General features: G+C 37.6%; 1 protein-coding gene across 4 annotated transcripts in view; it reads left to right on the top strand.

Annotated features, from left to right (window-relative positions):
• LOC126367052 (cystinosin homolog) overlaps window positions 1-19,592 on the top strand; it is an 83,548-nt gene that overhangs the window by 13,259 nt on the left and 50,697 nt on the right. For 3 of the 4 annotated variants that reach the window (XM_050010443.1, XM_050010444.1, XM_050010441.1), the window contains exon 1: window positions 4,962-5,145. The exons of the other annotated variant lie outside the window; for it this stretch is intronic. The gene's annotated coding sequence lies outside the window, so the exon portion shown is untranslated. Of the gene's footprint in view, window positions 1-4,961; window positions 5,146-19,592 lie in introns of those variants that run through there. 4 annotated transcript variants of the gene reach the window in all.

The raw sequence follows: 19,592 nt of genomic DNA, 5'->3' as shown, positions 1-19,592 counted from the left end.
TACATATATCAACTAACAGCCTGTATAAGAACTGTCATATTGACATGATCGTTAGGGTAGTCTCGAAGCTGAGATTACTTTATTAATACCACAAATAGAAATATACTTTATTACAACAAAATAAAAAGAACCCCACCACAACCCTACCCCCCCTAAACCCCCCCTCTTAACCCCCCCCTTAACCCCCCCCCCCTTAACCCCCTCCTAACCCTATGTATGTATGTAAATATCACTAGTGACGGAAGCAGGTACATTATTAAACAGTTACTATAAGAACAATGCTTGTTAACCAAGTAATTATACTCTGTGTGTGATGCAACTTAATGAAGAGACACACTGGGCGGAACACAGCGAGTTTTCAAGTTCTTTATTGTGCACATGAAGTTAAACCAACAAAAATATAAAGATATAATATCAAGTGAGACGAAGGGGAAGACCAAGAAGAGCTTACATGGAACAGATTAAAGAGAAGGCGAACGTCGTGTCTTATAAGGAAGTTAAGGAATTGGCTTTTGATAGACAAGAATGGAGAATCCTACACCAACGAGAGCGTGGCTTTTTTTTTCCTTATAGGTACATTATAGGATCTTTGTTATCGTAACTTAAAAAAAACGTGACTTTCTATTAGAGACTTATTCCTGCAGACAAATTGTTTAAACAGTTTTCCAGGGTATTGTAAATAATAACAAAATAATTGTAATATTTTGATGCGAAATTGATTTGTGACGACTGATGTACAAGCAAAGATAGAAGCAGTGCGAAAAAATGTACTCTCTAAGAGAAAAAGCCTATTAATTCTAATGCTTGGCATTTAGTTCATGATTTCACAGTGACACAATAAAAAAAAACTGAAGTCTATACCTACAGAGTATTTTTCTTTCTATAATGTCCTCTTATCACTCATCTTCGTCGGTGTGTCTTCCGCCTAATGTCTACTTCCGCATATAAATGTGAACACGGCTTAAGATGTTTCTACTCGTTTTTGCTTATGCGCTGGTGTCGTCACAATACGGTTCATTTATAACGGATCGATGATTCAGTTAGACTTGGGCTTAGGTTTCCATTTATAACCATTTAATTATGTAACTTATCTTCTGAGTTCTACGTATTCTAGATATAATGGGTGCTAGCGATATCGTAACGAAATCTTTAAGGGATAATTCAGACCATGATTCTGAGTTAATATTAAGTGGAATTTACCGTCGCAAAACTATGGAACTGAATATGGCAGACATCCTAGCTATAAGATCATTTTGTACTTACCTATATTCTTACAAATGAAGCACTTTGAACTTTGATAAATTAAAAAAAAACACTAAAATTTATGAATTTTCCGACAGGAAAGTCCACTTGATATCAACTCAGAATCATAGTCTGAATCATCCCCCTCAGTATTCGTTACGGTGTCACTAACACCCATACCTACTTGTATGGCTACCCGTATGTACTCGAACGGGGTGTAAGTGACATCGTAACGAATACTGAGAGGGATGGTTCAGCTTATTAGGTATTCTGAGTTAATATCAAGTGGAATTTTGTGTGAAATGGTATAAGGTCGCCTTTTGTTCGTTTGTTTAATTTGTAGGTATTCCTGTGTTATATGTTCCTTCTGTGCAATAAAGAATTGTACCTTGTAAAATGATATCTAGTCGTTTTGCGATATAGTATTGAATGTGGTTAGTCATATTGCTAACACAGTCACAGCTGCAATACGGCTCATCATCTATCACGTTGGTCTACTTAGTTCATCTTTCGATGGATGTATTTCTTCCTCTAACTACCCCAATTGGGATATAGTCGTGAGTTTATGTATGTTATATCATCATCATCAGCCCATTAACGTCGCCACTGCTGGGGCACGGGCCTTCCCTATGGATGGATAGGGAGGTCAGGCCTTAAACCATCACGCGGGCCCAGTGCGGATTGATGGTTATTAACGACTGCTAATGCAGCCGGGACCAACGGCTTAACGTGCCTTCCGAAGCACGGAGGAGCTCGAGATGAAAATTTTTTTCTTTTTTTTTTGTGGTCACCCATCCTATGATCGGCCTTAAAATTGCTTAACTTCAACAATCGCAGACCGAGCGCGTTTACCGCTGCGCCACCGAGCTCCTATGTTATATATATTATGTCATATTGCTATCTAGACTAAGATCACCTCAATATTTCGTTATTATCTGTTCAAAAGGTACATAAAACATTTACACAAAAACTATCGGAACTGTAAAGTAAGTAAAGGACTGGAACCGTCTGCCGTCGTCTGTTTTTCCAAGTCGTTATAATCTGGGAGTATTCAAGGCTAGAATGAATAGGCATTTGATAGGTAAGCGTGATCCACACTGGACCATATCGTCACTTACCATCAGGTGAGATTGTGGTCAAACGCGAACCTATTTTATTAAATAAATAAATAAATTTTATTTAAAAACAAACCTTTACATATTTGAAATGCTTGTCACATGTAATTTTCTATGGCAATTTTTTCCTCATTTAATCTAGGCGAGGTACTAGAAAATGCATATAATTGTTGCACCATTGTAGGCAATATAAGAACTGCCTTGTCATTCATACATCGGCAGTTCTCTAACTGAATAACTGAAACCGATGACGTCATTGATTATAGTTATAGGAATGCTAACGGCCTCCGAGGTCCTGTGGTTGAGCGTTGGGCTCATGATCCGGAGGCCCCGGGTTCGTATCCCAGTGGGGGCATGTCACAAAAATCACTCTGTGATCCCTAGTTTGGTTAGGACATTTCAGGCTGATCGCCTGATTGTCCGAAAGTAAGATGATCCGTGCTTCGGAAGGCACGTTAAGCCGTTGGTCCCGGTTACTACTAACTGATGCAAGTATTTCTAGTCGTTACACGAGTCATGTCAGGGGCCTTTGACGGTTAATAATAACCCTGACACCAGGATTGTTGAATACCTCACAACCCACACGATAAGAAGATAGGAATGCTGCGTGTCATGAATTGGTATAAAATGGTGCAGAATGGTGGTGTTGGTGGTGATGGTGTGTGGTGATGGTGTGGTGGTGATGGTGTGGTGGTAATGGTGATGGTGTGGTAGTGGCGGTGGTGTAGAATGGTGGTGATGGTGGCGGATTGGTGTAGGTAAATGGTCGTGGTGGTTCCTGCAGACACCAACTTGATTTTAAATTAGTATCCCAATTCTAAAACTGGCTTTATCTCTATCTTTCATTCGTCGTAACTGAAGGACGGTACTATTTTTAGAGTTGTCGACCAGAATTTGCATCCCTATTTTCCTCTGAGTTAAATTATTTGGAATTACTGGTGTCACATAACTGATGGTTTGATAAAGGTATACTTTACCTATAAATAGTTTCAGCCTACATTCCGCCACTTGATTTAGGGCTGTCACCTGTTCATCAAGTTAGAATAACTGTCGCATACCATCTTTTCACCTGGCCCTTTCCAAAAACCCCTAATTAATGTTTGCCTACATTAAGAAAATATGTCTTGTGCACAAAAATACTTTAGTAGCAGTTTAAACTGTGCGCGATTGAGCCAATTTCTCCTTTATTAGGTATATATTTAGAAAGTACTTTTTGTTATTATTCTAAATTTTATTTTTATCGATATCGACTAAGCGATTACTTCGACTGTGAAACATAAGCTATGCGATGGCATCGTATCTTGTTGTCGCTATGAAATTCATCGCATTTATCATAGGACAAAATATCTGAAGTAGTTCCCAATAGATATAATAGACGTGGTAATCTTTGCATCAGGTGTGATGTGACTTGCAAATAAAAACTATTTTAATATTTTCTTGGTGGGATGACGGTAGGTTTTGATGATGATGATGATGTGATCCATCCGGTTTCGGCTACGGCGACTGCTTCAACTCCGACGTTCATGTGTTCTCACATAGCCAATCTTATTGGAAAAGATCCTCGCACATTGCGGGCATGTGAGTACACCATTTATAGATAGGTTTTTCGGTGAGTGTGCGCAGGAACTTCACGAGTTAATTCCACCCGCTCCATTCCATCTACATACAACTAGACGTCGGCAGGCATTTCATCCTTATGTTGTGAATGAGACCAATCCGCACTAAACGTTTTGCCTCTTTCTTTTTGATGCGAACAGCAAAGGACCGGAACTCTCTGTCGTTTGCTTTTCCAACTCGTTAAAATCTGAGAGCATTCAAGGTTAGAGTGAATAGGCATTAGCTAGGTAAGCGTGGTCCACCTTAGACTACATCGTCACTTACCATCAGATGAGATTGTGGTCAAATGCGAGCCTATATTAGTTAGTATAGTTTGTCTTGTGACCACTTGTAACCTTAGATACCCCAATAAGGATTATGGCTATTGCATCTTTGTATGTAAAATAGGGTCCAATCCTGTACCATCGACGCGTATTGTGATCGCCAGTGTGGACACGTTCATGATACTAGGTCTTTATACGCTCCCAATACGATACGGGGATAAGTGGAGCAATACTCAGGGTGTTAGTAACACCGTACCGAATACTGAAGGGAATGATTCAGCACATGATCTTGAGTTAATATCGGGTAGAATTTTCCGTCGCAAAAGTTTAGAACTGAAAATTTAAAAATACAATAGTCAGGAATTTTTGGAACGCACGTTAAGCCGTTGGTCCCGGTTACTACTTACTGATGTAAGTTAGTAGTCGTTATATGAGCCATGTTAGGGGTCTTTGGCGGCTCAATACTAACCCTGACAACAGGGTTGATGGGGTTGCTAATCCACCTCACAACCCACACGATAGTAGAAGATGAATTTTGCGACGGTAAACTTGATATTCACTCAGGATAATGTGCTAAATTATCCCCCTCAGTGTTCGGTCACTGACACTCTGTATGTGGACCCATCTGAAGCGGGGCCTCAAAGAGACGGGTCCACAAAGCGGCCCTGTTTTATCACATTATGGTGTAGACACCTGAGCACTTGAAACTAATGTGCGGGTCTCATTCACTTGTTATCATTCCGCGACGACACGCCGGGACGATCGCACGCGTCGCGAAAATACAAATAACGATTTAAAAAAAATCTATTTAAAAAGAGAATAATATAGATTCGATTTGTAAACGAAGAACTGTGTAGTGCACTTGTGTGGGATTCTGAGCATTTACTCTTCTCTTTTCTTATTCTGACGTAAGTATTTTTTTTTCTTTTTTTTACTTGTAAATCATGTTTTTGCGCTAAAATTGTATTATTCAGTCCATAGAAAATTTATTAATATTTATGATTACGGTTATGACTAGCTTTTTGGACCTCTACCGGCTCGTGATTTTAATTATGTATGTTTATTTTTAGTTTCGCGTAATCGTATATATATATATGATAATATATATAGTATAATTACATATGGATATATTCTAGAATAAATGTAGGTACTTACCTAATTTAAGTACCTATTATTTTAAGGCATTCATTAAGTAGTAATAAATTAATGTATCTTAGTAATTGTGTTAATTCCTGAGATATTATAAATACTACTTGACTAGATTTATATTTATCAAAATAAATAAACGAAAGAACATTGTGATTGTAAATGTACAAACCTAATCTAATCGTTCAACGATACTGACACAACATTTAATTTGATTTGATGCCAACATCAAGAGCACGTTGAAAGGTATGAAAGTAATATGTAAATAGTTTTATATTAATTTAAATTTCAATTAGTAATTTATGCAACTGCTTTAGTGAAACATTTTTATATAATTTAAAGAAAATTCTAATTTCATAAATATTCAATTTTAATTTTAATGGATAAATTAAATTAAATTAATTGTACCTACCTACTCAGTTGATTTTGAAATTAGAAACAGATGATTATTGATAAGATATTTACGAAAAAATCACTCCCGTAATACCTAAAGGGGAGAGTCACAGCATTACTAATTTAAGAGCCACGCTCTTGTCGGTGTAGCATTCTCCATGATATTTTTTTAGGGTAAAATAGGTCAGTGTTTTCCCTCTTGCCTTCCACCCCTTATTACTCTGACGCGAGTACGATGCCGCCTAGAGTAGTCTATTTCAAAGCCGTACTAGGACTCCTGTCCTCCGCCTCTGAATGGTACTGACAGTTACTGCTGCCCTCTGTCAGGTTCCACGTTACAGTCCCTGTGACTTGGCCCTTCCGTCCTGCATTGCCGTACCGATAGGTCCCATCACAAGCAATCATAATTTTTTTCGCGACCACTTTTAATTTCTTATTCTGAGATGGACTTAGGAATGTTACATTTAGTAAATACTAAATGGACAAAATGCAGACATTAGTCACACTCATTCTTTAATACAGACATTGATAGTAAAATCTGATTTAATAAATCCTGTTTAGTTTATCATCTTTTTTTAATGTTTATGAGATAAAAATGCGCATGTCATAATTATCGAGTCTGTGCGTAAAAGTAGTTCATTAAAATAACTACACGTAGTACACGTGATATCACATCACTTATTGTTATTTAAGTAATAGCGTGATGAGTTAATGACGTATGTTCTGATGATGTTGCCTTCAGATATTAAGCAGCACCGTGCAATGAAAAATGAAAATGACAATACAATCAGGCACATAAAGTAGGATGGGTTCTTATATTAAAAATATATCCAAATGAACAGAGGTTCCCAAACTAGGCGGAGCCTGTATCTTGGGAAACCGTAAAAAAAATGGGTACATGTGATGTTGGCGCATAGTTTGCCAAGGGAAACTTAAAATTAAACTTACATCTAAGTATTAGAGCGAAGGGTGAGTGTGTTAAGTAGGAATATGAATGTGTGAGTATGCGAGTTTAGTGTATGCGAGTATAATAGTAGGAGCAACGGGTGTAAGGAACTCCATACTCTTCTTCTTTCTTTTGCACAGGCTCATACTTAGGTATTTACTTGTAACAAAACTTGTAACGGCCTCCGTGGCCCAGTGGTTGAGCGTTGAGCTCACGATCCCGAGGCTCCGGGTTCGAATCCCGGTGGGGACATATCACAAAAATCACTTTGTGATCCCTAGTTTGGTCAGGACATTACAGGCTGATCACCTGATGGTTCGAAAGTAATGTGATCCGTGCTTCGGAAGGCACGTTAAGCCGTTGGTCCCGGTTACTACTTACCGATGTAAGTATGTAGTCGTTACATAAGCCAGCCATGAGTCGGGGGTCTTTGGCGGCTCAGTAATAACCCTGACACCAGGGTTGATGATGATGAGGTTAGTATTCCACCTCACAACCCGCACGATAAGAAGAACTTGTAACTTTCTTTTGAATAGTACGGTCACGAGTACTAATATGTATACACTTTGAAACCATGTCACATTAACTTTTTTGACAAATTAAACCGAAGTCTTATTAAATGTCAAATATGATAGTGCGACAGGGTTCTAAAGTGGGTACATGATATTGCTCATGACTGTACATTATATTGTTTGTGTTGTACTCGTATTAACATTATGTTCCTTCTGTGCAATAAAGTGTTTATATTATTATTATTACAGCAACCATATTTCCGTAACTAAAATGTGTTTGTAACACGCAACAAATATTGTAACATCATTGACATTACCGTAACACATTGATACAAATAGTACGACATAGTCTGTGACAGTTACAAAACTGAAATCAAATTAGGTATACCTATAGATACTAACTTAATAGTACTTACAAATACTTGTATGGAGAAACCGCGAGATATCAATTACTTTCAGTATGTAATGTCACTCTGTTACCCGATAATGTTAAAGTATGCTATGTAACTATTGGTATAAATTCTACCTGGATGGTGAAATCGACATTTGAGTAGGTTTAGGTTTCAATTTTTTTTCAGTTAGTGACATCGTAACGAAATCTGAGGGATGATTCAGACCATGATTCTAAGTTGATATCAAGTGGAATTTTCATTTTCAAATTTTCATGTATTTTCGGAGAGGAAATTCCACTTGTTATCAACCCAAAATCATGATCGTTATCATCCCACTCAGTATCCGTTACGATGTCATTAGCACCCATATGTACTTATCTGGTTACTTGTACATACTTGTAAGGGGTGAGTATTGAGGGGGATGATTCAGCTCATTATTCTGAGTTAGTATCAAGTGGAATTTTCCGTCGCAAAAGTATAGAATTGAAAACAATTGAATTTTTTGAAGTAAAATTCCTCTCGATATTAACTCAGAATCGTAGTGTGAATCATTCCCCTCAGTATTCGGTACCATGTCACTAAAATGCTGTAGGTATATACACCCACTCTTCGCCAGCTATGTTCAAGTCCCATGTAAAAGGGGGCGTCCCGGTTGACTGAAGGGAGGCCTGTGCCCAGCAGTGGGACGGATATAGGCTGTTTATGTTATGTATGCGGCAAATTACGGCAAAGAAAGAAATCTTTTCTTTTTTAAAGGCTGTCAATTGTCAATTGGACTCTGTGACATGGCCGGAATAATAAACAACAAATGGTTGTCTGGAAGAAATCGCTTTAAGCGATAAGGCCGCCATTTGCCATGTACTTAGTTGAGACTTTTTGTAATTATTTCTTTTTATTTTGGTGCAATAAAGTGTATTTGTATTGTATTGTATTGTAAACAACATAGAAGAAATATCTAACTATTCGATTTGCCCGAGTCGGACTTTGCATGAAATATACCTGTATGGTCAGGCAGGGCAATAACCTACCCACCGTGAAAGTGAATCTAGATACATACGTAAGATCACACCTATTTCCCGTTGGGTAGGCAGAGACCATGGAATTCCGCCTACTACGATCCTGACACACCACTTTCGCTTCTTCCACTCTCATCAAAGACTTCATGCTCGCCTTTCTTTAAAACAGCCTGGGTCTGAACGCGACATGTACGTATAACTTTCCAACTCGATGGGAAAACTAGGCCAATTACGGTTAGGCAATATGCGTCCAAAAATATTTTGGACAGCAAATGGGTGTCACGATGCAGCAATGTTTTCCGTGATACATGAATCGAAAAAAAAAATGCATAGGTATAGGTTCAAAGCAGGAAGTGAACCTGCTCTCTTAGATTGTAATGAGGTGATCACTCAATGTTGTAAAATTTCCGTATTACCTTTATGATACTTGTGATAGAGTTGGAAGAGGAAGTCCAACTCTATCACAAGTATCATAAATATTTTTCGTAGTCTTTTCCTTTTTCGAAAGTGAGTGTAGTCGCTGACATTAGCTAGTTTATGAAAAAAAAACAAGACTTATCTTTCTTTGTTTAAATTCAATTTCATCACTATTTATTTTATTATTTTTTACGACAATACAACAATTAGTAATCGCGTAGTTAGGATTTCTTTTAAATTGTTTCCTTAATATTGTATTTTTATTGCGTGTGCAGGAATTAGTCGGTACATTGTTTCTTTATTATTGTTATCGTATGTCGTATGAATGACGATTCATACGTTATATCAATATGATCACAAAACGTCAGTTGTAGATAAATATGTTTTTATGTTCATGTTTGAGTCCAGTATATTTATCAAATTTGATTGAATAAATAAAATCCTATCAAGCTCTATAGATGGCTTTTATTTTTCCAATGAACCCTAGATTCATCATCATTAATTTAAGAGCGATGCTGTTGTCGGTGTAGCTTTTTTCGTGCTACTTTTTTAGGGAAAAATAGGGCAGTGGTTTCCCTCTTGCATTCCGCCCCGCAGTAGTCTGTCTGACGCGAGTGGGATGGCGCCCAGAGTAACTGTTTCAAAGCCGTACTAGGTCTCCTGTCCTGCGCCTCTGAATAGTACTGACAGTTATTGCTGCCCTCTATCAGGTTCCAGGTCACAGTCCCTGTGACTTGACCCTTCCGGCCTGCATTGCCGTAACGATGACTTCCACCTCCGCCTCTGCACTCGTTGAGTTCTTCACCCGTATCCCTGGGCTAGGGACCCTAGATTTATCATCATCAATTTAAGAGCCACGCTCTTGTCCGTGTAGCATTTTCCATTCCAGTCTATCAAAGGCCAATTCCTTGACTTCCCTATGAGAGTTAACCTTTTATTTAATCTGTTCCATGTAAGCTCAATTCTCAATTATTTATTGCATTCCATGTAGTACAATGGGGTGTGTGGGGTGCTCTTCACACCCTAGACCCTTTGGACCCTAGATTAATGAGCCTTAAAAGATCGAAGAAAATTTTAGAGCACTATGTAATTTTGGTGGTAGACAAGCACTTTTCTGGCGTAGTATACCTATAGGTAATAAAATGGTCTTTTGTTTCAAACATTTATTTCAGTCTCAAGACCATACTACTAAGTATGGTCTTAAGAACAGTGTTGACTATAGTTAGTTACAAACTGGTTAAAAAGTAATGACGTGTTATTGCGAGGTTTTGTTAACAAAAATCGCATCCGGATGTAAATTTTCAAAAAGGCGCTTACCTGGTTTTCGCTACAAGGTAACGATATCGCTATGTTTGTTTCTACAATGCCATACTTTTATTTGTTATGACACGTTTGATAGATTTTGTCGGCCAATCTGCTACCGACTACTATTACGAACTGTGAGCCATTATCTCAACTGGTGAGCCGTATATGCGTCGCAAAAACACCCGCGGCCGTAGATGGTTTCCCAGTTGAACAATCGCGTCATATACTGTTGTTCATTGCTTTTCAGACTTTATGAATGATAAAAAGAAAATTAAACGTTATACTTATAGCTTGTTTATTACGTGTCTCATTGTGAATTTCCCATAAATGGTATTAATTAGTTTGCTGGACAAATGGTCCACCCTGACCAAAACACCCTGAACAAAATTTAAGATAACATGCCTATTAAGTGTGATCTATGATACATAGGATATTTGGTAGTTATCAGGTGTAAGTGTAGCTGTGTAATTTGCCGAAGCACTAGGTGTGCAATAATGTATTCCTAGCGAATACAGGATCATAAATTACTTGTCAGAAATGACATCTTAAGTATCTCAAGGCAAACTTATACATTCTAAAAACCGGTAATTTTCGTTCGATCAAAATTGTTAGTCCACTTACACAAAAATGTATTTTCGATTCATTGGAAAACTGGTTTCCAGTTGTCTGTGTTTAAATCGATGGTCATGTGTTGTCAATTTTTTTACTGATTTAGTTTATGGCTTTCTATCGGGGATAGCCACAGTCAAGATGTAGAAAAACTGTGAGAACAACTAGCAGTTGCTCTGGGATTTTGTGTCTTGTGTGTGCTTGTGTAATTCAACCCCAAAAGGGGATAGAAGAGATTCATCGCGCACGCAATCGCGGGCAACAGTTAGACAAAATATCCCATCCGTGAAAATAGAACTAACTATTTATCATAATTTATTTAACAATAGATCGTTACATGTGTTACGTCCAGTAAATACTTCCTCTAATTTTAGTCTATTTGTCGAGGTTGCTGTTTAGTGTTTGTACCAAGGTCAGTCAGTACTTTATTACATACTTTATATTTTAATGCACTATTGCACAATCCAGATTATATTGGCTAGGTCATGAATATTTTGTAAAATTGTATTAGGAAACCATAAATCCATGTCTAAAATATATTGTTTTGAAACTCATGTGCAATTGTGATTTTGTAAACAATCGTAAATACCTAAGTTAGCAACGGATTTTGTGACTTTTAGGGTCATTCCGCTGGGACGCTGGACATATTAAAGACAGCTGTTGCTGTTGTTGATTTACGCTGGTGGGGAGCGGAGAGTTGCCGTTCTATACGTAGTATTATTCTTTACTCTACAGTATTATGTAAATCTCTGATAGAAGGGACTAAAAAGTATTTACCTAACGACAGAAAGGAGAGAGATGTATCGCTCTGCTTTTGCCGCATAGCAGATAGTCTTTACGACTAACTCATTGAATGACTCTGTCTGTCTTTGATTGTCGTTTGTTTATTTATTTTATCATCTGAGATTTTTATCAAGTTTTTAAGGCGTGTACATATCGTGGAACTGTAAAAACTCGTAATATTCAATACTATTTCAGCTCAGTGACCCAGTTTTTTAAACTGCTCTCTATTGCAACACTAGAGTGAAAATTCGGCGTCGTAGCTCAGTTTTTAAAAAACCTGCTAATTGTAAAAACGCGGTCGTCGACGTTCCTTCGTTTGCACCAATATGGGAGAAAGTGGTTCAGTTCAGAGGTATGCTGTAAGAATACCCAATTGTTGATTTAGTTAGCTCGCTTCTTTACATGGAGACATTATGGAAAAAAATAGACAGAGACAGTTAACAAGTACCTTTGGTACACTCCGAACACTCCACACAAAAATCTCATTCTTACCGCGTGCTACCTAACGCATAAGTGTGAGCGAGATACAGTCCGCGCCCTCGCCCTGTTACTCCTTAGCGGATACGGCCGTTTAAGATAAGACTATAATTATAGCAATGGCAAAACAAGCTTTCCATAACAAGGGGTGCATATTCAAGGCTAAGATTGCCGAAGCAATCAAAAAAAGATGTGTCAAAACAAAGTATGGAGTATAGCCCTCTATGGATGTGAAACTTAGACACTGACACAGAAGGACAGAGAGAGACTCGAGGCCTTTGAAATGTGGTGTTGGAGGAGGATGGAAAGAATAAGTTGGACAGAAAGGGTTACAAATGAGGAAGTGCTAGTAAGAGTAAGGGAAAAGAGACAAATACTTAGAATTATTGAGGACAGAAGAGGCAAGATGATTGGATACCCAATAAGACACGACGAATTTATTAAAAACATCATAGAAGGAAGGCTAGGAAGGGGAAGACCAAGAAGAGCTTACATGGAACAGATTGAAAGAAAAGGTTAACGTCGTGTCTTATAGGGAAGTCAAGAAATTGGCCTTTGATAGAATGGAATGGAAAATGCTGCACCGACAAGAGCGTGGCTCTTAAATTGATGATGAAGATAAGACTAAAGTAAAACCCAGAGGGGGTGAGGTCGGCGCCGACTTGGTGCGGAGAGTTACCGTTCTATACCTAGTATTATGTTCTTTATTCTAAGCCATTAGGCTACATACTACGTAGAGCTCTGCGCTCTACAAGCCTCACATAACGTGTTTATTACCAGCAGTATACAGAAGAAAGTATTGTTTGATTAACTCTTTCACAGTGTTTCGTCCACTTTCACAAAAGTAAAGGAATTTTCTGGTCGCAAAACTCCAACCTGTTTGGACCTTGCAAATGTTGACTTTTATTTCTGTCTTATTTTTACAAACTATAATGTTTTGTTGAACAACTGGTTTTTTTTTGCGATATATCTGCAGGAATGTTTGGGTTATTTTATATTTGGAACGCATGTTTTAGAGTTTAAAATAAATATAAATAAGTAAACTTAAGCGTAAAGTTGGATGTGACAAAGTTACGTATGTTTCTGATTATTTGACAAATTGTTTTTTTTTTTTTTCGATTCAAAGGAAAAACTTAAGAATAAGTACTTTAGTTGGAAAATAAAATATATAGTTACAAGTTTTATAAATATTGGAATAGGTAGGTATTTTACTTCTCGTTTTAATGCTAATCCGTTTCGGAATAAATTTTATGTATCGAGAAACAGCGTTCAGGTTGTATTTACCAGTTAATTAGTTCATTAACATAACTCTATTGTATCGGAGACTAAGTCGAAATGCAGAATTTGAGTTTGCAACAATTTCCATTCAAAATATCCCTGAGAAAATCCGGTTTCCATGCGTCGTGAGTCTTGTTACTGGTGCCTAGAGTTCAATATTTACGAAAATTAGTTTTGAAAACAGCAAAATGCATGAGTATGTTTACATGAAGGTGGTTGTATGGCTGAATATGTGTATGCCGTTGCGGGCTTTATTTGAAAACATACACCTTGGGTACTTGTACTGCTTACTGCTTAGTAAATTCCTGTTTCACAAATCAGGCTTGACGTGGTGAATTCTTTAAAGTTCAATTTTATTCTCTAAAACCTACTTGGTAAATTCCATTGTCCTAGTAGGCAATATTTCGGTAGGTAAACAATTTCTACGATTTTGTTGATTCATCCATGATAGATATGTTCAAAATAGTCTGAACCTGAACGCAAGATCGGAGGGATTTTCAACAGAGACAAATATCAGAACTATTCCCTGTGATATATCTTTCCTAATTAGCCTATTTGTACTGTTAATAATAAGATAACTAGCATCACGCCTGTATCCACGTGGGGGAGGGCAGACGTATATATATCTCTAGTACATTATACTACACGTAATACGATTTTGAAAATCATAGGTTTAGGTCTGTGCTGGATTTGAACTTTGGCTACCACTGCTCCCTTTTTAAAACTCTCTAAAAATAAAAATAAAAAACTCGGATCAATTAAGTTCAAAGCACAGAGTCGTATAAGGGAGACAGTAATGATAAAAAGTAGTGTCTACATATTAAGGGCTACTCTGAATCGCTTGACTTCGCCGGTTTACGTGGAAATCTCGAAAGCTGTCCTGTTTGACGGGTACAGACGAGGAAAAAAGTCCAATGACGTCAAATCAAATAGCTGAACGTGGTTTGCGTACCGAAAAGGATGACACATGTGGAAAATGCGGAAGCTTATTATATTATACCCGGCATAATATTCAGGTTAATTGAATGTATATATAAAGTCTTTTGATCATACTTATTAAAAGTTGTCAGTTGTTTTTATTGGAAAAGTATTGCGTTTGTTTGTTTGGAAGCAGTATACAAAGCGAAGGTTGTTGGTAGGGCTGGCACAGGAATTTCTAGAAGCACGTAAATTGTAATAAAGAGGTTTAGCATATATCCAAAAACAAAGATAAATGATGCATAATGTCTGTTATCCATGAAGTTAGACTGTCAAACGAAGGAAAATCTATACAGTGCCATCTATAGGTATTGGTCTTGAGGAATGTAGCCTGAAAAGTCCCTCATTAGGAATATGGAAGTTATGGTGCTTATGATTAAGTTTATAATGTTGTTAAACTCAGGCGTCATATTTTCTTTTTAAAATCAAAATCAAAAGTGTTTTATTGCAATTGTACAGTCCAAAAAAAGATGTCATAGTTACATTATAAAAATATAAAAATAAACAGTTCTTAGGTACAATTTAACCCAATCGGGCGTGCAACATTACATAGGTATGTACTTAAATATTTAACGTATCATCATCACCAGCCCAGTAACGTCACCACTGCTGGGGCACGGGCCTTCCCTATGGATGGATAGGGAGATCGGGCCTTAAACCACCACGCGGGCCCAGTGCGGATTGATGGTTATTAACGACTGCTAATGCAGCCGGGACCAACGGCTTAACGTGCCTTCCGAAGCACGGAGGAGCTCGAGATGAAAACATTTTTTTTTTGTGGTCACCCATCCTATGACCGGCCTTTGCCACAGTTGCTTAACTTCAACAATCGCAGATCGAGCGCGTTAACCGCTGCGCCACCGAACTCCTCGACTTTTTAACGTATATATTTCAAAGGTTCCTAAAGTTCCCTAGGCACTTGATATAAAATATGTAGGTATTTTATAAGATATTTTTAGATGTACTCTGTAATAAAATATCTTCTGTTTTATGTAAATTTCTGCCTAAGTGTAACTTCTTCCTCTATCACTTCACTATCACTAGTATCACTACACACTCTATTCACTTCTTCTTATTCTTCCAGTGTAACTTATCATGATGGATACACACGATCATCGTGGGTACTGTACAGTGATGTACCTACCGTTCCCGGGATATACCAAATCTTCCTGTTGTAAAAACCCTTTAATAGTTAGGATACTAGCTGCTTTTGTTTTTCAAATTGTTCTATCTTGTACCTACTCTGGTTTTATCTACCTAATGGCTAGGCAACAAAACTCTTTTTACATAACCTTTACGCCTTTTCACTGACGGGTATGTCTCCCAATTTTGCCAACACATCACTGATGCTGTAGTCGTAATGGACTTTGTGAAATATCATAACTTTATATTGAGTTTACACCCATCACGTTGGTCTAAAAAAGCGCGCCGAAGCGTGGGCACTCAGTTCATTGGATGGATGTACCTCTGGCTACCCCATTTGGGAATATAGTCGAGAACTTATGTTATGTTAATGATTATTATTAATTAGTGTATGAAATTGTGTGTCATATTGTCGTGGTCATAACTTTAAGATTCAAACGCGTTTATTTATTCTTTGCCGATTTCAAAACGGAGGTTTTATTTTCGGTTGTATGTGTTTTGATAGATATACAGGGTGGCCCAGAAGTTCAGGATCAAAATGAAAAATTAGATAGAGGGGCTCATTAGCTACCAGAAACACCCCCATGTATGTTCAGCAATTATTTACGGTTTAGGAGATATGACCCATTTTGTACCTTTTTCTAGATTTTCTACCTTACTTCAGAAATAATCATTTTGTCGCTATCCCTTTCTTAATAATTATTTTATTTTACTTCACAACTATGCCTAAGGCTATGTACCGCTCAATCAAAGATAAATCAAAGTCAAATTAAGTATAAAAAAAAAGTTATCGGAAGTCAAAGTGAGAATTCGACCAAAATTGTTACAGTTGTTAATACTTCGCCGAAGAATAATAAACACATGAGATTGTCATGGACCCTAAAAGTATTTCTAAAAACTGCTCCATTTAATAGGCTTTTAGAAACATCCAAAAAAAGTACCCTTAATATGGGCAAAAAACTAAGTAATTAGCCCTCAAAGGTTGCAAGACAGACAGATTTGAAGGAAAATTTGACATTCTCATACAATGTAGCTGCTACTTTCTAACGTTGTTAAAGGTGCTCAAAGACACATTTTATTTTAGTATCTAATAGTATGAATCACCAACAGTGTTTGGGGATAACTTTTTCCTTGAAATCTATGTACCTTCATTAAAATACGAATACCAAAAGTGACTGCAAGTTTTGTCTTCGGATTTTTGCTATGTCTACCCTGTTAGCGATTATAAGCGTGATTTTTATTTACTTTTAATTGACTTTTTAATTGGATTGTGTCTTTGAGCACCTTTAACAACGTTAGAAAGAAGCAGCTACATTGTATGAGAATGTCAAATTTTCCTTCAAATCTGTCTGTCTTGCAACCTTTGAGGGCTAATTACTTAGTGTTTTGCCCGTATTAAGGGTACTTTTTTTGGATGTTTCTAAAAGCCTATTAAATGGAGCAGTTTTTAGAAATACTTTCATGGTCCATGACAATCTCAATGTGTTTATTATTCTTCGGCGAAGTATTAACAACTGTAACAATTTTGGTCAAATTCTCACTTTGACTTCCGATAACTTTTTTTTTATACTTGATTTGACTTTGATTTATCTTTGATTGAGCGGTACACAGCCTTAGGCATAGTTGTGAAGTAAAATAAAATAATTATTATGAAAGGGATAGCGACAAAATGATTATTTCTGAAGTAAGGTAGAAAATCTAGAAAAAGGTACAAAATGGGGCATATCTCCTAAACCGTAAATAATTGCTGAACATACATGGGGGTATTTCTGGTAGCTAATGAGCCCCTCTATCTAATTTTTTATTTTGATCCTGAACTTCTGGGCCACCCTGTATATTATGTTATATTGGGTTTACACAGACAAGGTTTTCAGTATTGATTTTGCCAATATAGTTTTAGAAGTTCCTTTATGTTACAGTCCCTCACGCTCCCCGTTTGTCCAGCCAAGCAGTTAATGCCATTTGCGACAAATCTACAATAAGTTGCGTCAAAAAAAGTACGTTCAAACTTCAGTTTGGTAAACCTCTCAGCTCTGTCGGTAACTTTGGTTTGGTTTGGTTGGATTTATCTCTAAGTACTCGTGCCTAATTTCAGTATCAAAAAATCTGTTCCTATATACGAGGGGAGGTCAAAAAGTTCGCGGAATGGAGGGGTTGGAGGGGGTTGGTTTGCTCGTACAGGTAGCCGCTAGTTGCACACCTCATTAACAGTATATGTACCAAGTTTGAAGCAAATCGGGTCATTAACGTTTGAACTATCGACCAGCAAACAAGTGAATCGGGAAGAACTTAGCGAATATGGAGAAAATTGAACACCGCGCCGTCATTAAGTTCCTCACCAAGCAAGGAAAATCCGCTCAGACGATTTTTCAAGAGCTGTTAGCAGTTTACGCGGACTCTGCCCCTGGTAAAACCATGGTTTACAAGTGGCATAGTCTTTTCAAGCAAGGAAGAGAGTCGATTGAAGATGACCCCCGCTCCGGACGGCCCATTGAGGCCACCACACCGGAAATCATCGAAAAAGTAGAGAAACTTGTATTAGAAGATACCCGCTTGAAGAAGAAGCAGCTTGCAGCAATGGTCGGTGTATCCGAAACAAGTATTTTAAATATCCTACATCAACATCTTGGGATGACTAAGGTCAGCGCAAGATGGGTTCCAAGAATGCTCACGCCACTTCAAAAAAGCGAGCGTGTCGAGTGTTCTCGCCAGTTTTTAGAGCTCTGTGGAGAGAATAAGGAAGAAGATATGGCCCGGATTGTTACTGGAGATGAAACCTGGGTTCACCACTATGAACCTGAGTCGAAGCAAGAGTCGATGCAGTGGCATAAAAAAGGCACACCTCCTCCAAAGAAGTTTAAGGTGTCACAATCGGCCGGAAAGATCATGGCCACTATTTTTTGGGATACAGAAGGTATTTTGCTGATTGATTATAAAGATCGTGGTGTGACTATAACGGGACATTACTACGCTTCTTTACTGGATAGATTGAAAGAGGCTATCAAGGAAAAAAGAAGAGGAAAGCTGTCAAGAGGGGTGCTCCTTTTGCACGACAACGCACCCGTCCACACGTGCCATGTTGCGACGGCTGCCATTCACCGATGCGGGTTCGAAAAATTAAACCACCCGCCTTACAGTCCAGACTTGGCCCCCAGCGATTATAATTTGTTCCCAAAAATGAAAAAGGAACTGCGTGGACGAAAATTTGGCGATGATGAAGAAGTCAAGTCTGCAATTTCGGCCTATTTTGACAGCAAAGAGAAATCTTTTTTTTATGATGGAATAAACAAATTATTTGATAAATCCGGAAAATGTGTTAAGGTTAAGGGAGAATATATTGAAAAGGAAAAATAGTTTCGTGTTTAATTTCGACCCCCTTCCCCCTCATTCCGCGAACTTTTTGACCTCCCCTCGTATGTTATGTAAGGAATACTGCATTATGCAAACGGATCACTTATTTCTGTTCATTTATAGATAGCATTGTACACAGTATGACACGTGCTAGCCTTAACGTGACATTTTATCTTGGTTACGTAGTGTTAAATACTTGAATTTAGAAATACATTCCGTTTTTAAATGACTACGTTTATAAAGAATGCACCTGTTTGTTTTGATTAGCTTTTTGTACCTAATTAATAATTAGTTTTTTGTAGTTCCAATAGTTAGGTAAAGTAAATACCCCTAAAGCTGCACACATCCGAAAAAGTCCTAGAAGTTATATTACCTATTGAAAAAGGAAGAAGAACAAGAGAGAAAGAGAAAAAGAAGACAGAAGAAGAGTGAAAGAAAGTTTGTTTAGAGATAAGCTTACCTGTACTATCTGTTTTCTTTGTATGTTCCTTGTGTCTGTTTTATTGTGTGCAAATAAATAAATAAGAAAGAAGAGAATTACAGATTATGTCCCGTGATATCGATAACTTTTTGGTAGAGTTACTGTAAAAACTTAGTCGATTTTTGTTG

This window comes from Pectinophora gossypiella, chromosome 5, assembly GCF_024362695.1.
Source record: "Pectinophora gossypiella chromosome 5, ilPecGoss1.1, whole genome shotgun sequence".
NCBI lineage: Eukaryota > Metazoa > Arthropoda > Insecta > Lepidoptera > Gelechiidae > Pectinophora > Pectinophora gossypiella.
The sequence above is the reverse complement of the archived record's forward strand: the minus strand, read 5'-3'. Positions and strand labels throughout refer to the sequence as shown.